The sequence below is a fragment of the Macaca thibetana genome, chromosome 13 (genome assembly GCF_024542745.1).
Source record: "Macaca thibetana thibetana isolate TM-01 chromosome 13, ASM2454274v1, whole genome shotgun sequence".
Lineage (NCBI taxonomy): Eukaryota > Metazoa > Chordata > Mammalia > Primates > Cercopithecidae > Macaca > Macaca thibetana.
This window is the reverse complement of record NC_065590.1, coordinates 92,141,220-92,164,532: the sequence shown is the minus strand read 5'-3', so window position 1 is coordinate 92,164,532 and position 23,313 is coordinate 92,141,220.

Below are 23,313 nucleotides of genomic sequence, written 5' to 3'. Positions count from 1 at the left end.
TCTTAAAGGAAGTACCACCTACTCTGAATCTCCAAGCAAGACCAGGAGTCAGCCAGGTGAAGAGGCTTTGCAGACAGGTGGAGAGAGGAGGCGATATTTAAGGAATTGTGAACTGCTCGTTGCTGCTGAAAAGCTTTTTCCAAACCTGGGGTGATGCCTCATACACCAGTTTGGTCCAGGACTCAAGGCCAGCAGCTGCGACCCTGCCACCTGCACCCCCGGCCCCCTGAAGCCAGTCACCCGCCTGCCAAGAGCTCAGGTGGCACCTGGTTCCCAGACTCCCTGCGCCAGGCTTTGGCCACCTGCAAGGCCACCACTGCTGGCTCCTGCCAGGCCTCCCACATGCCACCACCTGCTGGGCTGCCTCCTCTCATTTGTCATTGCCTCTCCGGGGCCTGGCCTTCTGGGCTTGTGCCCACCTCCTAGCAGCCTGGAGGTCCCTGCTGCTTGGTCACAGCTCAGTGACTCATCACCTGTGGGGCCCCAGGCCTCCTGATGTGGCCCTTCCGAGCTCTTGACAGGGAGAAGAGGGGTTTGCTGGGCAGTGGAGGCTCCTGAGGGGCTGTTAAACAACACTTCTCCCAGGATGTCAGCGACAGGCTAGTGAATCTAAAACAGGAACCTCAAGGCCATTTTCTTTTGGAAATGGTGCTGAATTCCCAGCCCAGAGGGGCAGGGGAGCAGCCAGAAAGAGGGCCTGAGAGATCCACGTGCTCCTTCGGGGGCTGCTGTCAGACGACGGAGACAAGTGCCCACTGTGTCCCAGCATGGGGACCACGAGACCGGCCACGCACCCTGCCCTCAGCCGCTGAGCCAGGGGAGCTTCCACGGGGCCTTGTAAACAAGCTGGTGACAGGACCAGGAAGCCAGGCAAGAGCCTGGGGAGCGACCGAGGCAGACAAAAGCCGGAACACAGCTTTGTTCAGGTGCACGTGTCAAGCCAGGACACGCTATAGCCGCAGGTATCTGCTGGCTGCCCTTGGCCGTGCAGCTGGGGACTTGGGGACCTGAGAGCCCTAAAGACCTGAATTTTAGCCCAACTGTAATTTGAACAGGATATGTGGCCTCGGACAAGTTCTCTTTCCTCTCTGAACCTCAGTTGTGTCATCTGTGAGTTAGAAATCTAGCTTTCTTCGACCACTTGAGGTCTCTGACTTCCCTCCCATTTCAGCTCAGCAACGTCATCCTGAAGCCATCCCAGCACACCCAAAACCAAAAGAAGTTCCCCTCCCATGCCCCACTACATGGTATATACCCTTTTAGAAATTTTTTTCTTTCTTTTCTTTTTCTTTCTTTCTCTTTTTTTCTTTTTCTTTCCTTCTTCCTTTCCGTTTTTTTAGTTGCCAGATCCAATCTCTGCTATGGGTTCACAGTCCTTTAACCAAAACCCTTGGGGCTTCAAAGTTAAACATTTTCCTAATTTAGAAGGGAATGGAGTGCCTATACTGTATATGAAACCACACCCAGCAAGGTCTCAGGCAGCATCCCACCATCAAGCACAGCAATTCTGCTGCTAATATTTGAATATGACACACACGCGAAATGGGATAGAGATGACTCAGCTCCGATAAAAGAACTGGGATTGCAATCAGGGGTTGTGATGCCACAGCAGACAGTGATGGTCTCAGCAGCATCTTAGGGAGCATACTTCCCTCTGGAGCCCTAGAGCTGGGCTACAGGCCAGCGTGGATGGGAAGGGTTTGTGCAAATACAGCTGATGGCAGCATGACAGGCTGACAGGCCCCAGCCCTGGGTGCCTGGAACCCGGGTTCCATCTGGGCTTCCACCTCTAATCCGCACGCTTGGGCAAGTTCCGTAACCTGAGCCTGAGTTCTTGTGTCTGTAAACAGAAATCACGATGCCTACCACAGAGTTGTAGGGATGAAATGAGACCAGGTTGAAGGAAGGATGGGGAGAATGATAGAAATGCAAGGAAAGGGGACTCGGGGGTGACTGCCCAGCCCTGGTTTTCCTCCACACAGTAGTGCCAAGAGTCTGATTGTCAGAGTTCTCCCCTACCCAGTAACTGTTCAGCATATTACTGGTCCTATTCTCTCCATTTCTCAGTACCTAGCAGAGAGTCTTGCAAATTAACGGGGTCTCAATAAACATTTGTTCAATAAGTGAATGAGAGAATCAATTGTGGGGGATGCACTCAACGATTATTTGGTGGCTGCACAACGAAGACATCCCACATCTGCCTGTTCCTGAGACGGTGGCCTCTTGTTCGGCTGTCTGTTCTCCAAGCAGCCGCCTCAACCCGTCATAACCACTGTGAATAACAGCGGCAGAGCCAGTACACCTCAATCAGCGACCTGAACAGAATTGTGTGCAGGGGAGCTGGCCAGGTGAAATGTGTGTGGAATTTATAGCTACACTGGTATTTCATGACGGTGCCAGAGAAGAGAAGGAGGCAAGCTGCAGGTGACTGGCAGAAGCACAGGATTTTAAGGTGGACACACCTGTTTGTACATTCTAGCTCTGCCATTCACCAGCTATAACCTTGGAGTAGGAGACCTAACCCTCCAAGGGCCTCAGTCTCCACTTTTCTATGGACACAATAATAAAATCTGCCTCCCAGAGTTGTTGAATTAAAATCAAGAAGTAAGCAGCCAGAAGGAAGCTGTTATTATTTTACATTGCAAACCATTCCTCTTTAGAGCAAGACACAGTATACCATCACCATAACTAGGTTAATGGCTTTAATATGTATTGCAATTAAAGCACCTATATTTGTCTCAGGCATTTTATCACATATCATTTGATGCCATCCTGACTGTCACCGTGGGACTTCCATCAAGTCAGTGATTGACAGATGGCAGGGACCAATTAAGGAACAACCCAGACTTTTGTGGCCTTTTTGCCTCTTGCTATAAATGTTCTTTCTCTACTCTCAGAATGTTCAACCCCTACCTATTTTTTTTTTCAAGAGCCAGTTAAAATGAGCTCTTCCCCATGGAAACTTTCTTTCTTTTCCCCACTTGCAAGTGTTCTCTCTTCCTTCTATGCTGCCTGTAAAGCCCTGATCACTTCTTATAGTGACAATGGACTTATCTCATCTCCCTTCTTGACTATGAGTATCTTGAGGGCAGAGGCCAGACTTTACTCATCTTTGTCTCTTTAGTGTTCAACATAGACAGTGGCACTTAAACTAGCCCCAGCAACTAAGCAATCCCATGATATAAAATTACAATAAAGGGAAAACTGCTTCACAATGCATTGGGAAAAGCACGCAATGAACACAGGTCGTGCGGCATCCCAACAGCAGCTCTCTTTTCAGTGGGACATTTATGTACTAAGACCATATCCATGTACTTTCCTTGACTCCAGTGGTTTTCAAACTCAGGTGTGATGCTTCTGGAAATACCAGAAGACTTTTCCAGGAATCTCTAAGCATAGAGAATGTTGATGGAATTGGCTCCTCACTCATGGATTTCTGAATACCCTTTCCTCAATTTGTACCCAAGAACACGCCACAGTATAGGCTGGCACGGTGACATGGTGGCTGTCATCTCCCACCTCCCCTTTCACAGCCATCCTTTCCCCACCCTATAAAAGAAAGACATGCCCATAACTCACCACAAATCTTTCCATGTGGCTTTGCCTCCACAACATGCAACAAGAAACTACATGTGTCCCAAGGCCTCATCGACTCATAACACTATAAAGCACCTAATCCAGCTAAGACATCACTTCCAATGACATTTACATTTTATATTTAGTTAATAGGTATAAAAATTAGCAATATGTGTATTTTGCTCTGGTAAGTTGCATGTTAAAAATAATTGTAATAGCAATTTAACACAGAAAACAATGTTAACACTTAATAGCCTTAATAGATAAGGGAATTTAAAAATTTACATTTCAAATTATATGCATATTTTTGATGCAGGAATCCTCAAAGTATGATAGGGTGATTAACAAAAAGATTTTTAAGTGTAAAAATATATTAATTTAAAATTCTGAAGGGGAAGAGAAGTAGAAATTCAAAGTACAGGAGAACAAGGAAAAACAAATTTGTAACTGTTAAAAATAGCTTATGTATTGTATTTTTTAAAGGATGATGGTGCATATAAAATAACTGTTATATTCCTTTGTATGCATTAAAAGAAGAGATGGAGCATTTTTATTATAAAATGTCAATAGTTTACAGTAAGCCAGAAATTATGTCATTTGCAGCTCTTTATAAGCATGATTAAAATGTTTAGATATTAAAGAAGAAGACACATTGATTTTAAAATTATTTCAGAGGTATGCCATGTTCCTGTTATCTAGACAACAAACAAATGATCTGAAAAAATCTGAGACAGCAAAGATAACAAGGAAAATACTAACCATGAAATCGAAAGTCAAAGAAATTAGTATCACATGCGCGCAGGGCAAGGCAGGAAGGAACTTAGGGGCCCCAGATTCTAGCCCTAGCTCTATCTCCAAGTGTGACCTTGAACCAGGTCTAAGCCTCGGTTCACCCACAAAATGAGGGAGGTGGACAGGAAGTTCTGTAAGGCTCTTGTTTGGTTCAAAATACTCCATTGCCTAATTTTGAGAAAGCAGCAACAACTCAGAGAGGTAGAATAAACCCCAAATTGGCACAGTCTGAGTTAAACTTCTCAGACAAAACTCTCTCCAGACCTGAGTCCTCTGGAGAAAGGGAGATGAAAGAAGCCTAGTGTCCTTTCCCCCACAGACCCGGGGGGATCTTGGGGTCCAGTTATCAAAAAGAAGCCTAAGGCACGTCCATGTGGAAAAAAAAACTGTTCCATGGGAAAAAGATTCAAGAAACACGACTGGTAGATGTACCATGTGACTCTGAACATCCAGTTATCAAAACAAGCCTAGGGCAGCCTGCACACTTACCTCAAACACGTTAGAGAGGGAAGGAAGGAAAAGGAACAGAAAGAGTAGACATCTCTTCTTTCTGAAATCCTGGAAGCAACAAATGAGGCAGCTATACTTCCCTCCTTGTAATAAAAAAAAAAAAAAAAGAAGAAGAGGAAGAGGGGTCTAGCCACTAGATTTTTGAAGCATTATGGTGGGGTGAGGGAGTGATGTTTCCAAAACCATTGCTTTGTCATGGAGGTCAACAATCCCCTCCAAACAGGACTCTTCAGTTCAATGCATGCATGCTTTAGAAGCACTCCATGCTATATTTGCTAATTTCTCAACATTGTGCAGCCACTCTGTGCTAAGCTCTTCACACACTCTCTTTCCATCATTTCAGCAACTTGAGATAGGTATTATCACCCATTTCATAGGTGAGGAAAGCTATGTGCAGACAGGTTAGGTAAGAAACCAAAGGCTAATCAGCTAGTATTACAGAGTCAATGCTGAGGCCACATCTGCTAGTTTCTGAAACCTAAGAGGCGGTAGACTTGAGTTTAAGCAAAGTTCCACCACTATCTACTAGTGTGGCTTGGGAGGGCACTGAAGAAGGAGAAGGTGATCACAACTGCCAACTTTATACAGCTTTCATTCTCACAGCCGCCATTTTGTGTAGGATTTTTCTCATGTCTGCTTTCCAGTTGAGGAAACTGAGACTCTGAGCACATAAATAACTTGTATATGCAGAACAAGCGTTGTAACTGGACTCAGATTCCATAAAGTTATGGTTTATGTGCACTGTACCCAATTGAAGGGGACAGATGTTGAGAATGTTCACCATCAGCATCTCTGTATCCTTCAGACCAACATAGAAACACACTTGCACTCCTCCTTCTAAAGAACCTCCAAATTGGGTCAACTGATCGGATGTGTCACATGCTCTCCTCTTTGGAAGGCGGCCCATGATGAGGGCCTCCTGGATATGTTTCCAGGGCATCTTTTAAGCATCATTTCCAAGCATCACTTTCCACTCTGTGCTCCACCAAACACCAGTTTTGTTGCAAGATGTTAATAGAGAGTCCAAAAAACAGAAACATTGTTTTCTGGCCAAATAAATTTGGGACTGAGATTATCACCCTCCTGAAGATTCAGAATGTCCATTAATATGTTAAAAGGCATTTTGAAGTCTTGCGGCAAAGAAAGTTGTGTAACTGTTTAACTGAGATACAGCGTCTGACTTTGGGATATGTCATCTACTATGTCTAGCGCTAGAAGAAAGACATTCATCCACAGCTCCCCCTGTGATGTTGAACTGGATACATTAACTCAAAGCAATGGTGTAGAATGAAAAGAGAAGGAAAGCAAAGGGAAATCACAAGCAAGCATCAATATTTTAGGGATGGGTAAAGGAAAATAACAGTAAAAAGCCAAGGGAACAGAAGGTTTCAAGAAAAAAAGACATGATCAACTGTGTTTGCTGCTGAAGGATCTGGAAGAGGAAGACTGAGATAAGAACACCAGTGACCTCCCAGAGAGAGTACTTTGCAATACAGTGGGTGAGGTGCAACCTGATTGCAAACAAAAGTAATCGTGAGCCCTTCTTCTACCTTCTCCTGCTCATACTCCCCTCCTCTTCCCTTCCTGAATAATCCAGTCCTAAAGCCATTGGGTGCGGCTGACCAAGCTGGACATCTTCTCCAGCTGGGTGAGGGGAGGGCTGGAAGAGTTGCAGTGTCCATATGAGGGGTATAGGAGTCAGAAAATGGTGAGGAAAGCATCCACACAGACAGGATAGGTGAGGATATCAAGGAACGGCCAATAACAGGAAGTAAGAGCCTGAGCCTGGAGTAGCAGAGCAGCCCAGCGTGGAGTGAGGAGGTGTGTGTATGGTCTATGGCAAGGATGGGAGGTTATTTACACATAGGAAAAGGAACAAGTTAGAAAATACAGCATGGCAATGGGAGTCAGGTTTCTCCCTTTTAGAGAGTCGCAAATATGGAAAGGGAGAGAGCTAGACTGGACTTCTTTGTGTTGGATTGGAGCTATATATATTATGAAAATTTATGGTTTTCAATATACAGCAGATCCCAAAATGCAATTGTAGTTTTAAGCTTTGATACCTCCATAATATAAATGCTGCAAACTTGTACACTATTTGAAAAATGATTTACATTCCTTTTACTTGTATTTAATTTTGTAAGTTTTGAACTACACAATTTTAAGTTTTCAGTCCCTCTGAAGATAATAAACATTGACTAAGAAAATAAAAATGGATTCAATTATATTATGTCTTTCAGAGTGTCCTGGAAATCAAAAAAAAAAAAAAAAAAACCTGAGAAACTGTTCCATGTGGGAAACGATTTAAGAAACATGACTGGTAGATGTACCATGTGACTCTGAACTGCATCTATTTGCTCTAAAGGCTGCTACTGGACATTTGGCAAAACTTAAATGGGATAGAGGATTAGATGATAGGAAAGAATCAATGTTAATTGGATGTTTTTGCGTGTATACTGTGATTATGTGGAAGATTGGCCTTGTCCATAGGAAATACGCTCTGAAGTATTTGGGTATGATGGGGTATCAGGACAACAGCCTACTGTCAAATGCTTCAAGAAAAGTTTTTATACTGCATTTGTAACTTTTCTAAAATTTGAGACTGATTTACAATAGTTTTTAGTTAAAGAGGAAATGTGGACTCATACGAAACTCCATTTTTTCATCTGTCAAATGGGAGTATTTGTGTCTGTGTAGGTCTATTAAGAAAATAATCATGTGCATTTTAGCTGAGAAAATGCTTTGCACACATGAGACACTCATTATAGAACTTCTGGAGAAACACTGAACTAGAGCTAAGCTATTGGCAAAGGCTGGCTGCGTCAAAGGCAGGAAGAAACTCATTGGCTCTAAGGAAGCGTGCACAGGGTTGAGTGAGGGGTAAGTTTTATGTCAGGTTGCTTTCTTGTGTTCTTCAAAGCAGGTTAGACATTACATTATTCAAAGGCGGGGACCAAAGGCCCAGTCCTAATTTCCCTTTCTTTCTTTCTTTCTTTCTTTTTTTTTTTTTTGACGGAGTCTCACTCTGTCTCCCGGGCTAGAGTGCAGTGGCATGATCTCAGCTCACTGCAACTTCCACCTCCCAGGTTCCAGTGATTCTCCCACCTCAGCCTCCAGAGTAGCTGGGATTACAGGCGCTTGCCACGCTGCCCAGCTAATTTTTTATGTTTTTAGTAGAAACGCGGTTTCACCATGTTGGCCAGGCTGGACTTGAACTCCTGACCTCAGGTGATCTGCCAGCCTCAGCCTCCCACAGTGCTGGGATTACAGGCATAAACCACCGTGCCCAACCCTAATTTCTAATGTTTGCCGACATTTGCAAAGCCAGCCTGGAGCAGTGGCCTCAGTGGCTGTCAGGCCCCTCAGGCAGCCTCACAGAAATGGCTCACCTTTCCATATGCAAGGCCTCAGTGTTCCCAGCAATGACAAGTGTGGCTTCATTGCAAAAATACAAAACACCAAATACAGCAATTTGGGAAAAAAAAAAAAAACTGTGGCAGGATAGCTGAGTGGTTTGGCAGAAGAGAGAAAGACTGCTCTTGGACCTTTGGTATCTTTTCTTTTTAAGTTCCAAGTTTACTCTAGGCAATTTTTAAAGATTTATTTTTCCATAAGTTATTAGGGAACAGGTGGTGTTTGGTTACACGAGTAAGTTCTTTAGCGGAGATCTGTGAGATCCTGGTGCACCCATCACCTGAGCAGTATGCACTGCACCATATTTGTAGTCTTTTATCCCTGGCCTCCCTCCGACTCTTCCCTTAAGTCCCCAAAGTCCATTGATCATTCTTATGCCTTTGCGTCCTCATAGCTTAGCTCCCACATATCAGTGAGAACATACAATGTTTGGTTTTCCATTCCTGAGTAACTTCACTTAGAATAATAGTCTCCAATCTCATTCAGGTCATTGCAAATGCTATTAATTATCCCTTTTTATGGCTGAGTAGTATTCTATCTCATAGATACGAGAGTTTCTTTATCCACTCATTGATTGATGGGCATTTGAATTGGTTCCACGATTTTGCTATTGTGAAATGTGCTGCTATAAACATGCGTGTGAAATATCTTGTTACTCCTGTAAGAATGGCCATAATCAAATTATCAAAAATCAGTAGATGTTGGCATGGATGCGGCGATCAGGGAACACTTGCACACTGCTGGTGGGAATGTAAACTAATATCGCCGCTATGGAAAATAGTATGGCAATTCCTTAAATAACTAAAAGTAGAGCTACTATTTGATCCAGCAGTCCCACTACTGGGTATCTTCCCGGAGGAAAAGAAGTCATTATTCGAAAAAGATACTTGCACACCTTTGGTATCTTTTGAGTTTAAATTTGCATGAACAGATCAGTGGTTCTCAATGCAGAGCACGGGAAGAAATTGTGCCCCCTAGAGGACATTTGGCAATATCTGGAGACATTTTTGGTAGTTACAACTGGGGAGAGGAGTGTTACCAGCATCTAGTGGGTAGAGACCAAGGATGCTGCTCAATATCCTACAATGCCCAGGACAGTTCCCACAACAAAGAATTGTCCAGTCCAAAGTGTCAACAGTGCAAAGGTTAAGAAACCCTATAATTTATTATCTAACAAGAAATATCCACAAATAAATCTTTGGCTGCTGCTTTGAATCAAAAAGTATATTTCTACCACAAGATTGAGCAGGCAGCTGCTGACATTTTAATGGACTGAAACATGTGTACAACATAGGGTTGAAGTTCCCAGTTCTCTAGCCCAGCGTGACAATACAGAGCACTTAACACTCACCCAGCTTATTCTAACCTGGGTTATTGTAGTTACTGGGGAAAAGATAGCGTCCTTGAGGCAGAAATGGCAGGGGGTAATAGAAAGCGGCTGGGATTAGGGGGTCAGGAGGCTAGAATTTAATTTTGGTTCTATTGCTTACAACTTTCACAACTGGCCGGGAATCTCCACTTTTCCTCCTCTGTAATGTGGTGAATGTCCTCGAATTGTTATCTGTTCCACTCTTTAGCTGATTATTTGTTGACCTGCACACCACATGCCAGGAGATAGATTAAAGCCGACCTCCAAGGCCAAATCCCTTAGATTTCCTTCTGACCTTCTTGCTCTTTAAAATCTCTTTTCCCAGAGGCCTTGCTGCAAACACCAGCTTCAGTATCCGATTCTAGCCCATCTGTTTGAGCAATGTTCTGTCTTCCCCACTGGCCTTTGAACCTCCATGTCTCAAACACTCTCTGTTCAGCCCCTGTTTGGAGATTCCCTCTATTTTTCTGATCCCTGGTCCTTGCAGAATCTGTCTCCAGACTGAGGTCAATGCAGATTTCACTTCTATATCCTTCAGAGGGACGAAGATTCTTGTGAGACGATCGGTATAGAGACAATCTGTAAACTCCAATGGTCTCCACAAATGTAGGGAAATTGTTTTTATGAGAACAACACCTTACTGTTCATAGCCTTAGGGCCTGGCACCAAACCTTGTACATAACTGATGTGCAGTAAATGTTCCTTGTTGATGAAGCAGCTCATTATTTGTGGAATTGTTTTTTTTGTTTGTTTGTTTTTTTTTTTTTAGATAATGAATTATAAGGTTTCTTAACCTTTGCACTGTTGACACTTTGGACTGGACCATGCCCATTCTCATAGAACCAGCCCATACTGGGGAAGATAAGCAGATGCCTCCAGAAGGCACAGTGAGGCCTATCAGGAAATAAGCTCATGCCTGAGTGATGGACAGGGCCCCTTCAGAGACCACTTCATCTAGAGCCTTGGGAGCCCAACACAGCCGGCAGAGACCTCTCTCTGCACTGACCTGATTAGATCCCATGTGGGGAGTTGAACTTTCATTTTTCATGGCATGTGCATCCAGAGAAAGGCAATCAGGATGGAGAGAGGCCTAGATTCTGTCTCTCATGAGAACAGGCTGAAGAAATCAGAGATATTGGGACAAGAGAAGACTTGAGCTGAATACTTCTTCTGTGAAGCTCTGGAGGCCTGAATTACAATGAAAGAGGCGATTTCAGCTCAGCATAAAGAAAACCTTTCCAGCAATCAGAGTCAGGCGACAGCAAAAAGGCCAAACCACAGAGAATCATGTATTTGTGGTCATGAACTAATGATGGTCGGGAAGGATAGCAGAGTGCCACTAAAAAGAAACACTCCACGTAGAAGTGTCGTCATTTAACACAGCAAGCAAATGCCTTGTCAAGAGTAAGCTCACCTGGATCCTAGCTCTGCACCAGCATGCTGAGTGACGCTGAGTCACCTCATGTTGCTAGGCCTCTGCTCAGTCATCTATAAAAGGGGGATCATTGAACCCATACGCATCAAAATGGAAGAAGATTTGTAAGTTACTTTGGAAAAGCATAAAATGAGACGTGGATGTGGATTTGTGTCTCAAATCTCCGTCCCCCCTGCCATGTCCGGGGAGCACATTCCCAGCTCGGCAGCAGCTCCTCCCCACTGGCGTTCCTATGCAGCTCGAGTCTCGGGACCACCACCTGTGCATAAGTGAAAGTGTCTTTTAGTGAGAGCAGCATGGAGAAAGCTCTTGATTTAACCAACTCCGTGGACTGCATTGGGCTGTCTGCAGGAAGATCATATTTTATTGAAACAAGGCAGAACACAAACACAGGGCCTGCTGAGCCCCCGTTTATTCCTCCCTTGATCCTGGCAGGCATTGGTGACAAGCTGGGTGCACACAGGGCAAGCCTCCTGCTCAGGACCCAGGGGGTGGGGGGGTCCCAGGAGGCAGATGAGGGAGCACACACAGCCCTGCTGGGTCAGTGCAGGGAGGATGGGACTTCAAGTCAGGGAGGAGGACGAAGGGGAAACTGAGGATCCCAGATCTGCTACTTTCTCATGGGTGATTTAAAACTAATATTGTAAGCTCTTTGAGCCTCAATGTTTTCAGCCGTAAAATTGGAGTGATTATCATAATCCTCTCCTCAGAGGTTGCTGGGAGGATTAAATGAGATAATGATGGACAGACATGGCCTTAATCACAAGAGAAATAAGGGAAGCACAGGCCTCATTCCCCCGACTTCCCAGTAAACAAAATTGGTATAGCTGTCAGACACAACACAGGTGGCTCGAAAGTATGAGAAATCAGCCACATAATTTATGACATGAAAATGGGCTCAATTATTCTGTAACACATGTAAAAAAAATTACCATGTTTTCACTTACACAGAAAAGAAAAACAAAGAGAAGCCGTAAGTACTTGCTTCCAAGAGAGGCTGGAAAGGATCATTCCGGGCTCAGGATGAGATGATAAAACCTGTGTCCCAGGGAATTTGGAACCAAAGACACAAGACTCACGCTCTCGGTGTAAACGTAAGTCTTTTCCATACATGCACGTGCTCACCTATGTGTGTGCACACACATATATTTGGACTCAACTGCATCTAAGGTATTGACTGAGATGCAGCCTGGTATGGGGAAAAGAACAAGGCTCTGGAGTTCAACCTGCACCCCAGGTTTGGGGTTTTCTTATTAGCTTCATGACTCTGGGCAAGCTGCATAATAACTAATTTTCAAAGCTATCATGAAGATTAAATTAAATCATATATGTAAATTTCCTAATCTAATGCTTGGCACATAGTGACTATCTGACAAACGGTAGTTTTAAATGGTAGCTGTTATCTGCATAAATGTATGTGATTGCATTAAAATGTTCCTGTGTGTTGGTAGAAATGAAGCCCATTTGAGCTGACGTCATCAAGGTCACTGGGCACATACATGGTGGTTGGGGTACTAATCCACAATTTCTGCATTCCAGTCCTGATCCAGAGAGAAATTCATCAAGCGGGAGTAACATTGCAGACAACTGGCTTCACCCAGGACCCCAATCAGCATACTCAGGAAGGCTGTTCTCTGGCTCCCTTCCAGCTCTGTGGATGGTGACAATCCAGAAAGAAACAATGTCAGTGTGTGTTCATGGGAACCATTTGATTGCCAAATCCCTTCTTGAATACATGGCTAAAACCCTTAGTTTACAATTCTTCACCTGTGGTTTCACAGGCGAGGATAAGCAAACCTTAAAGAAAAGCATTATATCATTGAAGCAGCAAGAGTATGTACAGGTAAGGAGGGCCGGGAAGAGGAAGAAAGCCAGAGGTCCAGCACGAAGCAAGACAGTGATCCTCAGCCCCTCCAAGATGTGCAGCTGAGACCCCAAGAAGCACCTTCCAGATTGTTAAAAGGAGAGCAGCCACAGCAAGGTGCCATCTGCTGGAATTCAGTTGGGCCATCCCCAGTACCAAGAAACACTGCGGTCATCCCACATTAGTAAGATAGGTCCTTCTGGGATTCTCTTTCGAAAAAGGAAGCTGTGTTACTGCCACCTGGTTTCCGGTACCCTGTAGCATTTCTCCAAGACTCGGGCTTTACAATCTCACCTGCTGCAACTTTGGATCAGAAAGCATGTCTCAGTCATTGAGCTTGAAGGTTACCTCTCTGAGCACCATCTATTATCCTGTGTTATCGCTAAACAGAAAATGTAGTCGGTCAAGCTGCACAGAGCGATGAGATGCATGCCTGAGCTGCCAATTGGGCTATTTATACTAGAGGAAGGATATTTTAAAACCCCATGTCAGTATCTAACCCAGCATGATCCTTTTATGTGTAATTATCCCCCAGTTTGGCATGAAATCCAAATAAATGTTTAGAAATTCTCGAACCTCCAGATGAAAGCTGTAATTAATGTATCAATGATTTTCTTCTAAAGGGCATGCAATCAAAAAGAGGAACCAGCATATTAGAGCAATTAATGGAAATTATAGACAGTGGTGAGGACAATGGTTTTGCATTCTGGTTTCAAACGTTTTTAGGATTTAGACATTGTCAGCTCAAAATTTGTTGTGGCTGACACCTAAACTCTGATTAACATTCATGGTTTACAAAGGACATCACACATGTAGACTGAACATTGCAAATAGTAAAATACAAAAGACAAGAACCTGCCACATGGAACTTGAAATGTGAACAATATGTGAGCTAAATGGCAGAGGGGAACTAAGCAGTCAATCAAAACAATGTGATAGGGAGAGGGATGCTAGTCTTAGGCAAGGAGGAGAGATTCAGGAATCCTGGGAATAAGCCCAAGGTTATAAGCCTACGCAATGCCCTCTGTAGCCAACTCTGTGCCTGAGAAATGTATCTAGGTATGGCTTGTTGGGGATTCAGCTGTTCCCCACAAGCAACTTTAAATGGCTTGTCTATGCTGCAAACTTCCCTGTCTAATCCATTGTCAATCCTTGACTCTAAGATCATCCTTCTTGTGGAGTGTGGGAAACTCCAGTACAAATCCTTGTCTTTGTATTCTCATCCTTCAGTTCAGTGCCTGGCAGAGAATAGATGCCCAGGAAAGGCTTATGCTTATACAATTATGTACAGTTAAGAATGGACTTCTCATATCTATTTAATTTTTAGGCAGGACCTCCCTTTTGAATTTCTAGAGATGTGTGTGCATCTTTCAAGGTTCCCTGTTCATTGGCTCACCCCAGAAGCCTTCCTTAAGCAGTGTAGCTCATGGTGGTCTGACCCTCCTCTGAGCTCCAAAATCACTTATGGCCCCATCTTTCTTTAGGTATTTCTATCTAGACAGTAAGCTCCTGGAGGATGGATAGAATGTCTTTTTGATCATCACATTTTTCACAACTTATTTTTCAATATATAATGTTTTATGGACCGAATTGTTTCCCCTTTCCCAAAATCAAATGTTGAAGCCCTAACCCCAGTATACCTCAAAATGGGAGTGTATTTATAGATAGGGACTTTAAGGAGGTAAAGTTAAATGAAGTCTTAAAAGTGGGGCTGTAATCCAATAGGACTAGTGTCATTATAAGGAAAGAAAGAGGCATCAAGAAGGTGCACACACAGAGAAAAGGCCATGTGAGGACTTCTTACAACATATGCAAGAAGGTGGCCATCTGCAAGCCAAGGAGAGAGGCCTCAGGAGGAACCACATGAGCGGTACCTTGATCTCCAACTTTTACCCTCCAGAACTGTGAGAAAATAAACTTCTGTTGCTTAAGCCACTCAGTCTGTGATGTTTTGTTATGACAGCCCTAGGAAACTCCCATATAAGATATAGAGTGTGGAACCATCTTTTATTTGTTCTATCTCCCATAAGTAGTAGAAGAGGAAGCTGGGACATAGAAGAAAGAGGGTAGTAGAATGTTCTGTATATGTCTTGCTAGGCCCATTTATTTGGTCTATAATGTTGTGAAAGTTTGATGTTTCCTTACTGATTATCTGTCTTCATTGTCGAAAATGGGGTATTGAAGTCTCCTACAAACTAAGCTCAAAGTTAGCAGAAGGAAGAAAATAATAAAGATTAGAACAGAAATAAATAGAAAATAGAAAAACAATAGAAAAAATCAACAAACTGTGTTGATTTTCGAAAAGATAAACAAAATTGGCAAATCGTTAGCTAGACTAAGAAAAAAAGAGAAAAGACTCAAAAAAAAAATCAGAAATGAAGAGGAGATACTACAACTGATACAACTAAAATAAAGAGATCACAGGACTACTATGAACAACTAAACATCAACAAATTAGATAACCTAGGTGAAATGCATAAATTCTTAGAAACATATAATCTACCAAGACTGAATTATAAAGAAATAAACTGACCAAAGTAGTTTGGCATGCAAAAATAAATAAATAAAATAAAGAAACAGAAAAATCTGGACAGACCAATAAAAGTAAGAAGATTGAATCAGTAATCAAAAACTGACCAACAAAGAAAAGTCCAAGACCATATGGTTTCATTTATTAATTCTACCAAATATTTAAAGAATAATTAACATCAATTCTTCTTAAATTCTTCCAAAATATCAAAGAAGAGGGAACACCTCCTACACTCATTTTATAAGGTCAGCATTACCCCGATATCAAAGTCAGACAAAGATACTATCAAAAAATAAAACAGAACAAAACGAAACAAAAACTCTACAAGTAAATGTCTCTGATGAACACAGATGCAAAAACCCTTGATAAAATACTACCAAATCAAATTCCACAGCACATTAAAAGTATTGTATACCAAGATTAAGTGGGAGTTGTCCCTGGGATGCAAGGATGGCTCAACATATGCAAATCAATTAATGTAATAGAACCCATTTAGAGGATACAGCATAAATATTACATGTTCATCTCAAGAGATGCAAAAAAAAGCATTTGACAAAATTCCACACCCTTCATAATAAAAACTCTCAACAAATAGGTATAGAAAAAATTTACCTCAGCAAAAGAAAAGTTATGTAAGATATGTTAATTAGTTCAAATATGTTGATTATTTCACAATATATACATATATTAAAACATCAAGTTGTACACCTTAAATATACAAAATTTTATGTTAATGATATCTCAATAAAGTGAGATATACCAATTATATCAAACCAAAAATAAACAAAAGTCACATATGAAAATCCCAGAGTTAACATTATACTCATTGATGAAAAACAAAAACCTTTTTCTCTAAGACCAGAAACAAAACAAGGATGTCCTCTCTCAGCACTTCTACTCAACATAGTTCTAGAAGTCCTAGACAGAACGATTAGGCAAGAAAAGGAAATAAAAGGCAGCCTATTGAAGAAGTAAGATTATCTGTTTGGAGATGACATGACCTTATACGTAGAAAACCATAAAAACTCCACACACAAAATATTGTTAGAACTAATAAATTCACTAAAGCTGCAGAATACAATATCATCATAGAAAATCAGTTGTGTTTCTAACAACAAACTATCCAAAAAGGAAATTAGGAAAACAATCTTATTTATAGTAACAACAAATAGAATAAAACACTTAGAAATAAACTTAACCAAGGAGGCAAAAGCCTCCTTGTATAAGGAAAACTACAACACATTGATAAAAAAAAAATTAAAATATACAAATAAATGAAAAGATGTTGCATGTTTATGGATTGGAAGACTTATTACTGCTAAACTGCCTGTACTAAATAAAGCAATCTACAAATTCAACACTATCTCTATCAAAATCCCAATGACATTTTTTACAGACATAGAAAATCCTAAAATTCATATGGAACCACAAAGTCCCTGAATAGCCAAAGCAATCAAAGAAGAACAAAGTTGAAGGCCTCATACTTCCTGATTTCAAAATATATTACAAAGTTATAGTAAACAAAATTGTATGCTACTGACATGCAGACAGAAATAAAGACCAATGGTACAGAATAAATAGCCCAGAAATAAACACACACATGTACAGTCAATTGATCTTTGACAAGGGTGCCAAGACTACACAATGAGGAAAGGATAGTCTCTTCAAGGAAAACTAGATACCTACATGCAAAAAAAAAAAAAAAAATGAAATTGTTCCTTATCTTATACTATACATAAAAGTAAAGTCAAAATGGATTAATGACTTAGACTTAAGACCTGAAATTATTTTACTAGGAAAAACCTTCATGACATTGATCTCGGCAACTATTTCTTGGATTTGACACCAAATGTATAGTCAACAAAAACAAAACCAAGCAAGTGGGACTATATCAAACCAAAAAGGATCTACACAGCCAAGAAAAACCATCACACAGTGAAAAGGCAACCTATGAAATGGGAGAAAATATTCGCAAACCATACGTTTGTTAAGGGGTTAATATCCAAAACACGCAGGGAAATCATATGACGCAAGAGCAAGAAAACAAATAATCCAATTTAAAAATAAATAAATGATTGAACAGACATTTCTCCACAGAAGACATACATATGAACCACAAGTACATTTTTTTAAAATCGACATCACTAATCATCAGGGAAATGCAAATCAAAACCACAATAAGAACCTCACATCTTTTACGATGGCTATTATTAAAAAACAAAAGGTAAGTGTTGCAAATATGTGGAGAAAAGAGAACACTTGTACACTGTTCATTTTTGGTGGGAATGTAAAATGGTGCAACCACTAGGGAAAACAATACAGAGCTTTTTCAAAAAATTAATAATAGAATTACCATATGATCCAGCAATCCCACTTATGGGTATATCATCAAAGGAAATAAAATCAGTATGTGGAAGAAGCACTCCCAAGTTCATTGCAGCAATGTTCACAATAGCCAAGATAAGGAATCAACCTAAGTCTCCATCAATAGATAAATCAATAAAGAAAATGTAATAATGCATACAACAGAATATTATTCAGCCTTAAAAAAAAAGAAATCCTGGTCAGACATGCAGGTTTATGTCTGTAATCCCAACACTTTGGGAGGCCAACGCGGGTGGATTACTTGAGTCCAGGAGTTCGAGACCAGCCTGAGCAAAATAGTGAGACCTCATCTCTACAAAAAAAAAATATATATATATATCAAAAAATTAGCCAGGTATAGTGGTGCACACGTTTAGTCTCAACTACTCAGGAGGCTGAGAGGGGAGGATCACTTGAGCCTGGGAGGTCGATGCTGTAGCAAGCTGTGATCATGCCACTGCACTCCAGCCTGGGTGACAGAGTGAAACCCTGTCTCAAGAAAAGAAAAGGAAAAAAAGAAAAAAGAGGAGAGGAGAGGAGAAGAGAGGAGAAGAGAAGAGAGGAGAAGAGAAAAGAAAGAGAGAGACAAAGAAAGGAATCCTACCATGTGAAACAACATGGATGAGCCTGAAGGACATGATATTAAGTGATATGTTAGTCGCAGAAGAACAAACACTGCATGATTCCACTTATATAAGGTATCTAAAATGGTCAGACTCAGAAACAGAGAATAGAATGGTGACTTTTAGGGGCTGTGGGGGAGGGGGAAACATGAAGTTGTTGTTCATTAGGTATAAAGTTAAACAACATGAGTAGTTTTAGAGATCTGCTGTTCAACACTGTGCCTATAGTTAACATACTGTGTTATGCAATCACAATTTGTTAAGGGAGTTTACCTCATGTCAAGTGTTCTTACCACAATAAAAATATAAATATGTAAGTAAAAGTAAAACGGAGAAAAATAAAACATTCTTGAGACCCAAATTAATTAATTGAAATTAATTGAGAACAATACATAAGTAAAAGAGTTTGAAGGTCAAAGGAAAAAGAAAAAAGAAAAAGGAAAGTGGACTTAGCCTCTAAGTTTTAGAGTTTAACAAACACTTTGATAATTTCTACAATTACTCCTGGAATTGTTCTAATTATGAATATAGATTTAGAACAAAGAATGATCTAAAGTTGAGGAACTTTGGGATTAAGTGAAACCTGGATTTGATTTATAGCTCTGCCACTTGCTGGCTATATAGCCTCAGGCAGGCCCCCTAAATCCCCTGACTTTAGTTCTCTAATGTATTTTCTCAAACTTGAAACATCTACTTACCTAGTCCTACCCTAGTCTGTTGTGAGTGTTAATGAGTTTATGTGGGGGAAACATCTGTCATGATCCATACATTCATAGATGCCGAATTCAATGGCAGCCACAATTAAGAAGGCATCCAAAGTAGGAAGGAGGATATAAATTCTGGAGACACTGAGGAAGGCAAGTGCTCAAGACATGTTTTCTTGGAAGGTTCTAGGTATGAATCTCTGCTGAGAACTTTCTCTAGACTAGGATGAGAGGCAAAAGCAATGAACCCCAAACCCCACTCTGCCGCCCACTCACTATGCAGGCTTGAAGCTAGTCTCTTTACCTGGGCAGAGACAATGTCCTAATCATCTTTTGAACTCTGATGACTATTACATTGGCAGTTTTAATAAATTATATCCATGTAGCAGCAGCAGTTAATAGGGGTGGTAGCAATGGTAGTCATAGCGACACTGATTTGCTTTTCTAAGCAACACGCTGACTTGCCCTGGCAGGCTCATCCAAAATCTATACCTGAGAAACAGTGCATTGTCCTGGCTTTTAAAATTCTAAACACAATCTCTTTATCTACCTGTACTAATCTGTTTTCTGTTGCTTATGACATAATACCTGAAATTTGGTAATTTATAAGAAAAGGAATGTATTCTTTACAGTTATGGAGGCTGAGACATCCAAAGTCAAGAGCTGCATCCAGTGAGAGCCTCCTGGTTGGTGGGAACTCTGCAGAGTCCAGAGGCAGCGCAGGGCCTCACATGGCTGGGGGCGCTTAACGTGTCCCTCTGGTCTCTCTTCCTCTTCTTATAAAGCCGCCAGTCCCACTCCCATGACAACCCACTAATCCACAAAAGGATTAATGCATTCAGGAGGCCAGGGCTCTCATGACCTAATCATCTCTTAAATGTCCCACCTTTCCATGCTACCACATTACAGATTAAATTTCTTTTTTTTTTTTTTTTTTTTTGAGAGGGAGTCTCGCTCTGTCACCCAGGCTGGAGTACAGTGGCCGGATCTCAGCTCACTGCAAGCTCCGTCTCCCAGGTTTATGCCATTCTCCTGCCTCAGCCTCCCGAGTAGCTGGGACTACAGGCGCCCGCCACCTCGCCCGGATAGTTTTTTTGTATTTTTAGTAGAGACGGGGTTTCACCGTGTTAGCCAGGATGGTCTCGATCTCCTGACCTCGTGATCCGCCCGTCTCAGCCTCCCAAAGTGCTGGGATTACAGGCTTGAGCCACCACGCCCGGCCTTACAGATTAAATTTCAACGTGACTTTGGGAGGGGACAGATATTCAAAGCATACCACTGCCCAGTGGGAAAAGAACGTGAGAACACACACACTTCGCCTCTTTAAGTCTGACTTGTCAAAACCCCTACAGCCAGATGTTCAGGGCTACCTAAAATAGCTCCTGATGGCGAGCCCAGCAGTGAAGCAGCTTTGGAAATTGTCATGTTGCCCAGCAAAGAGATTCCTTCAGTCATGGCAAAAGCCCAGTGTTGTTCTCAACCCTTCATCTTGAAATGATTACCTTCCAAGACTCCTGAGTCATGCTAATGAGTCCTTTTTCCGAACGATCTCCGTCCTTCAGATCACTGAGCTCTGAAGTCAGGCTCACCCTGGGAACTGCGGATCTTATCATCGTTTCAGTCATGCTCAGGAAAAAAAAAAAAAAAAAAGAACCTGAAAAAGAGATAGCAAAAATGGTAAATGACACTATTAAAACTACTTTTCACATTTCAAAGGATGAAAAGCCAGGAGATTTTTCTCACCTCCACATCTCTGTAAAATCTTTCCTCATGTTAAGAGAAAAAAAAAAAAAACTAATAACTTTTTCAGGATGTTTTTTCTCTGGGACAGCATCTACATAAAACATTAATAACAGCATCTACTTAAAACAACGAGCAAAGACAGACCGATGTTTGGCTTTGTCTGTGAACATGTGTTTAAAAATGTGAGTAGATCAGCATTATGATAGAGAGGCAGGAAGGCAGACACGGATTGGGAATTGGAGTTACCTGGGTCTTGACCCAGACACACCTGAGCCCATTTTATCGAGTCAGTGAAGCAAAGTACTCCTCACTCAGGTGTGCTACCTTTGGTCAGAACCCCCACCATGAGAAGGCCAGAACTGCAGAGTCCCCTGGCAGTATACTTTATTTTAAAAATTGATTCATTTCTGAAAGTGGAGCTTGACTGTCTCCTGACCTGCTGTCTGTCATGGTCCTACTTACAGAGTGGTTGGTACTAGTTGTTTCTAAAATGCTCCCATTCTAGGGAAACAAAATGACGAGGTGGAGTGGCTCTACAGTAAGGCTCTCTGGCCCCTTAAGTCCAGCCTCCAACAGGCACAGCTGTTTCTTCAGATGTCTAATGCTGATGCACCTAATGTGGCCTTAAGGACAGACCACAGCTCTTTTTGTATACACAGGGTCCACCCCGGTCCCTCTTGTAACAAGAATAAAACTCAAATACACCCACATTGAGGCTGCAGGACTCCACAGCTCCTGCCCCTGCTGTTGGCTGCTTGCTGCTATTCCCGGTGAAAATAAAAGTAACTGGGCTGTTGTTAGCCCCGTATCTGCCTCCATTTCTCAGGAGTGACTCACCAACAAGAGCAGAACAGTCCATGGCTCCTCTGTGCCCCTGAGACCTACCCATTGGTCTCTGCCAGGCCAAAGGCAAGTGTCCTGCCCTACAGCTAACACTCTCCCCTAGCAACACTCATTCCCTCCCATGAAAAACTCCATGCCCCTCACACTAGGGGGCCTATTCCCTCCCATGGAAAATTCCATCTCTTCTCACACCAGGGTGTGCACTTGTCCTCAGGACCCTGCACAACCATCACAGAATTAGCATCATTAGAATATATTGCCAGGCATATACATGATCACGTTGTTACAAGACTTACTTGAAAGACCAAACTGGAAAACATAAAAGTACAGTTTCTTTGGAAGAAGAAAGAGGGGTGTCCTCCTCCCTGAGCCCTTTATCTCACAGCAGCCCCTACATAAGCCGTGACATGCTTCTTAAAAACCACTGATTTTTCTCACCTCCACATCTCTGCAATCTGAAGAGCTCAGATTCTTCATTTTGCTGATGGAGAAACTGAGACCCAGAGAGGAAAAGGACACCCCAAGAATGCACACTGGGTTAGTGACAAAGCTGGTGTGGCAGATAGCATTTTCCAAAGCTAGCCACTTCGATACAATCCCATCCCACACGCTCTTCCTATAATGCAACATCAACACTCCTCCCCTAGAAGAAGGGCCTGTGGTCCCAACCCAGGGAAACAAGAGACCTCCGCTCGGTAAGACTAACGCTTGAAACCAGTGATTCTCAACAGGGAACAAAGTTCCCCCTCCCTTAGGATACTTTAGGGAATGTCCAGAGACATTTTGTCATCTACTGTCATTTAATGGGTAGAGGTCAGGGATGCTGCTACATGGCCTGCAGTGCCTAAGAAAGCCCCACCACAAAGGGGCCGGGCGCAGTGGCTCACGCCTGTAATCCCAGCACTTTGGGAGGCCAAGGCGGGCAGATCACGAGGTCAGGAGTTCAAGACCAGCCTGGCCAATATGGTGAAACTCCGTCTCTACTAAAACTTCAAAAACTAGCCGGGCGTGGTGGCGGGCGCCTCTAGTCCCAGCTACTTGGGGGGCTAAGGCCGAAGAATCTCTCGAACCCGGGAGGCAGAGGTCGCAGTGAGCCGAGATCATGCCACTGCACTCCAGCCTGGGTGACAGAGTGAGACTCCATCTCCAAAAAAAAAAAAAAAAAAAAAAAAAAAGGAATTGCCCAGCTCCAATATTAATCGTGCCGAGGCTGAGAAGCCCTGCTTTATATGGCAGCAAAGGATGGGAGAAAACTTCAGGCAGAAGCACTAGGATGCAGGAGGGACATGGATTTCTCCTGGGTGGTTAATGGACTCATGTTTTTTTTTTTTCCCCAAGCAACAGATAAGCATGTCTCATCCTCTTGCTTCTGAAGGTGAGAACGATGTATCTACATAGCGGTTTTTCCACTAGAGGTGGGGATTTAGAGCAACAAAGATGTCATGAAAACATAATCAAGATAAAAGTCAAGTGTATTGATTATATCTTTGTCCCTGAAGACTTCCTGGAGTAAATAAACATGCAAATTTGGATGAATATTCACACA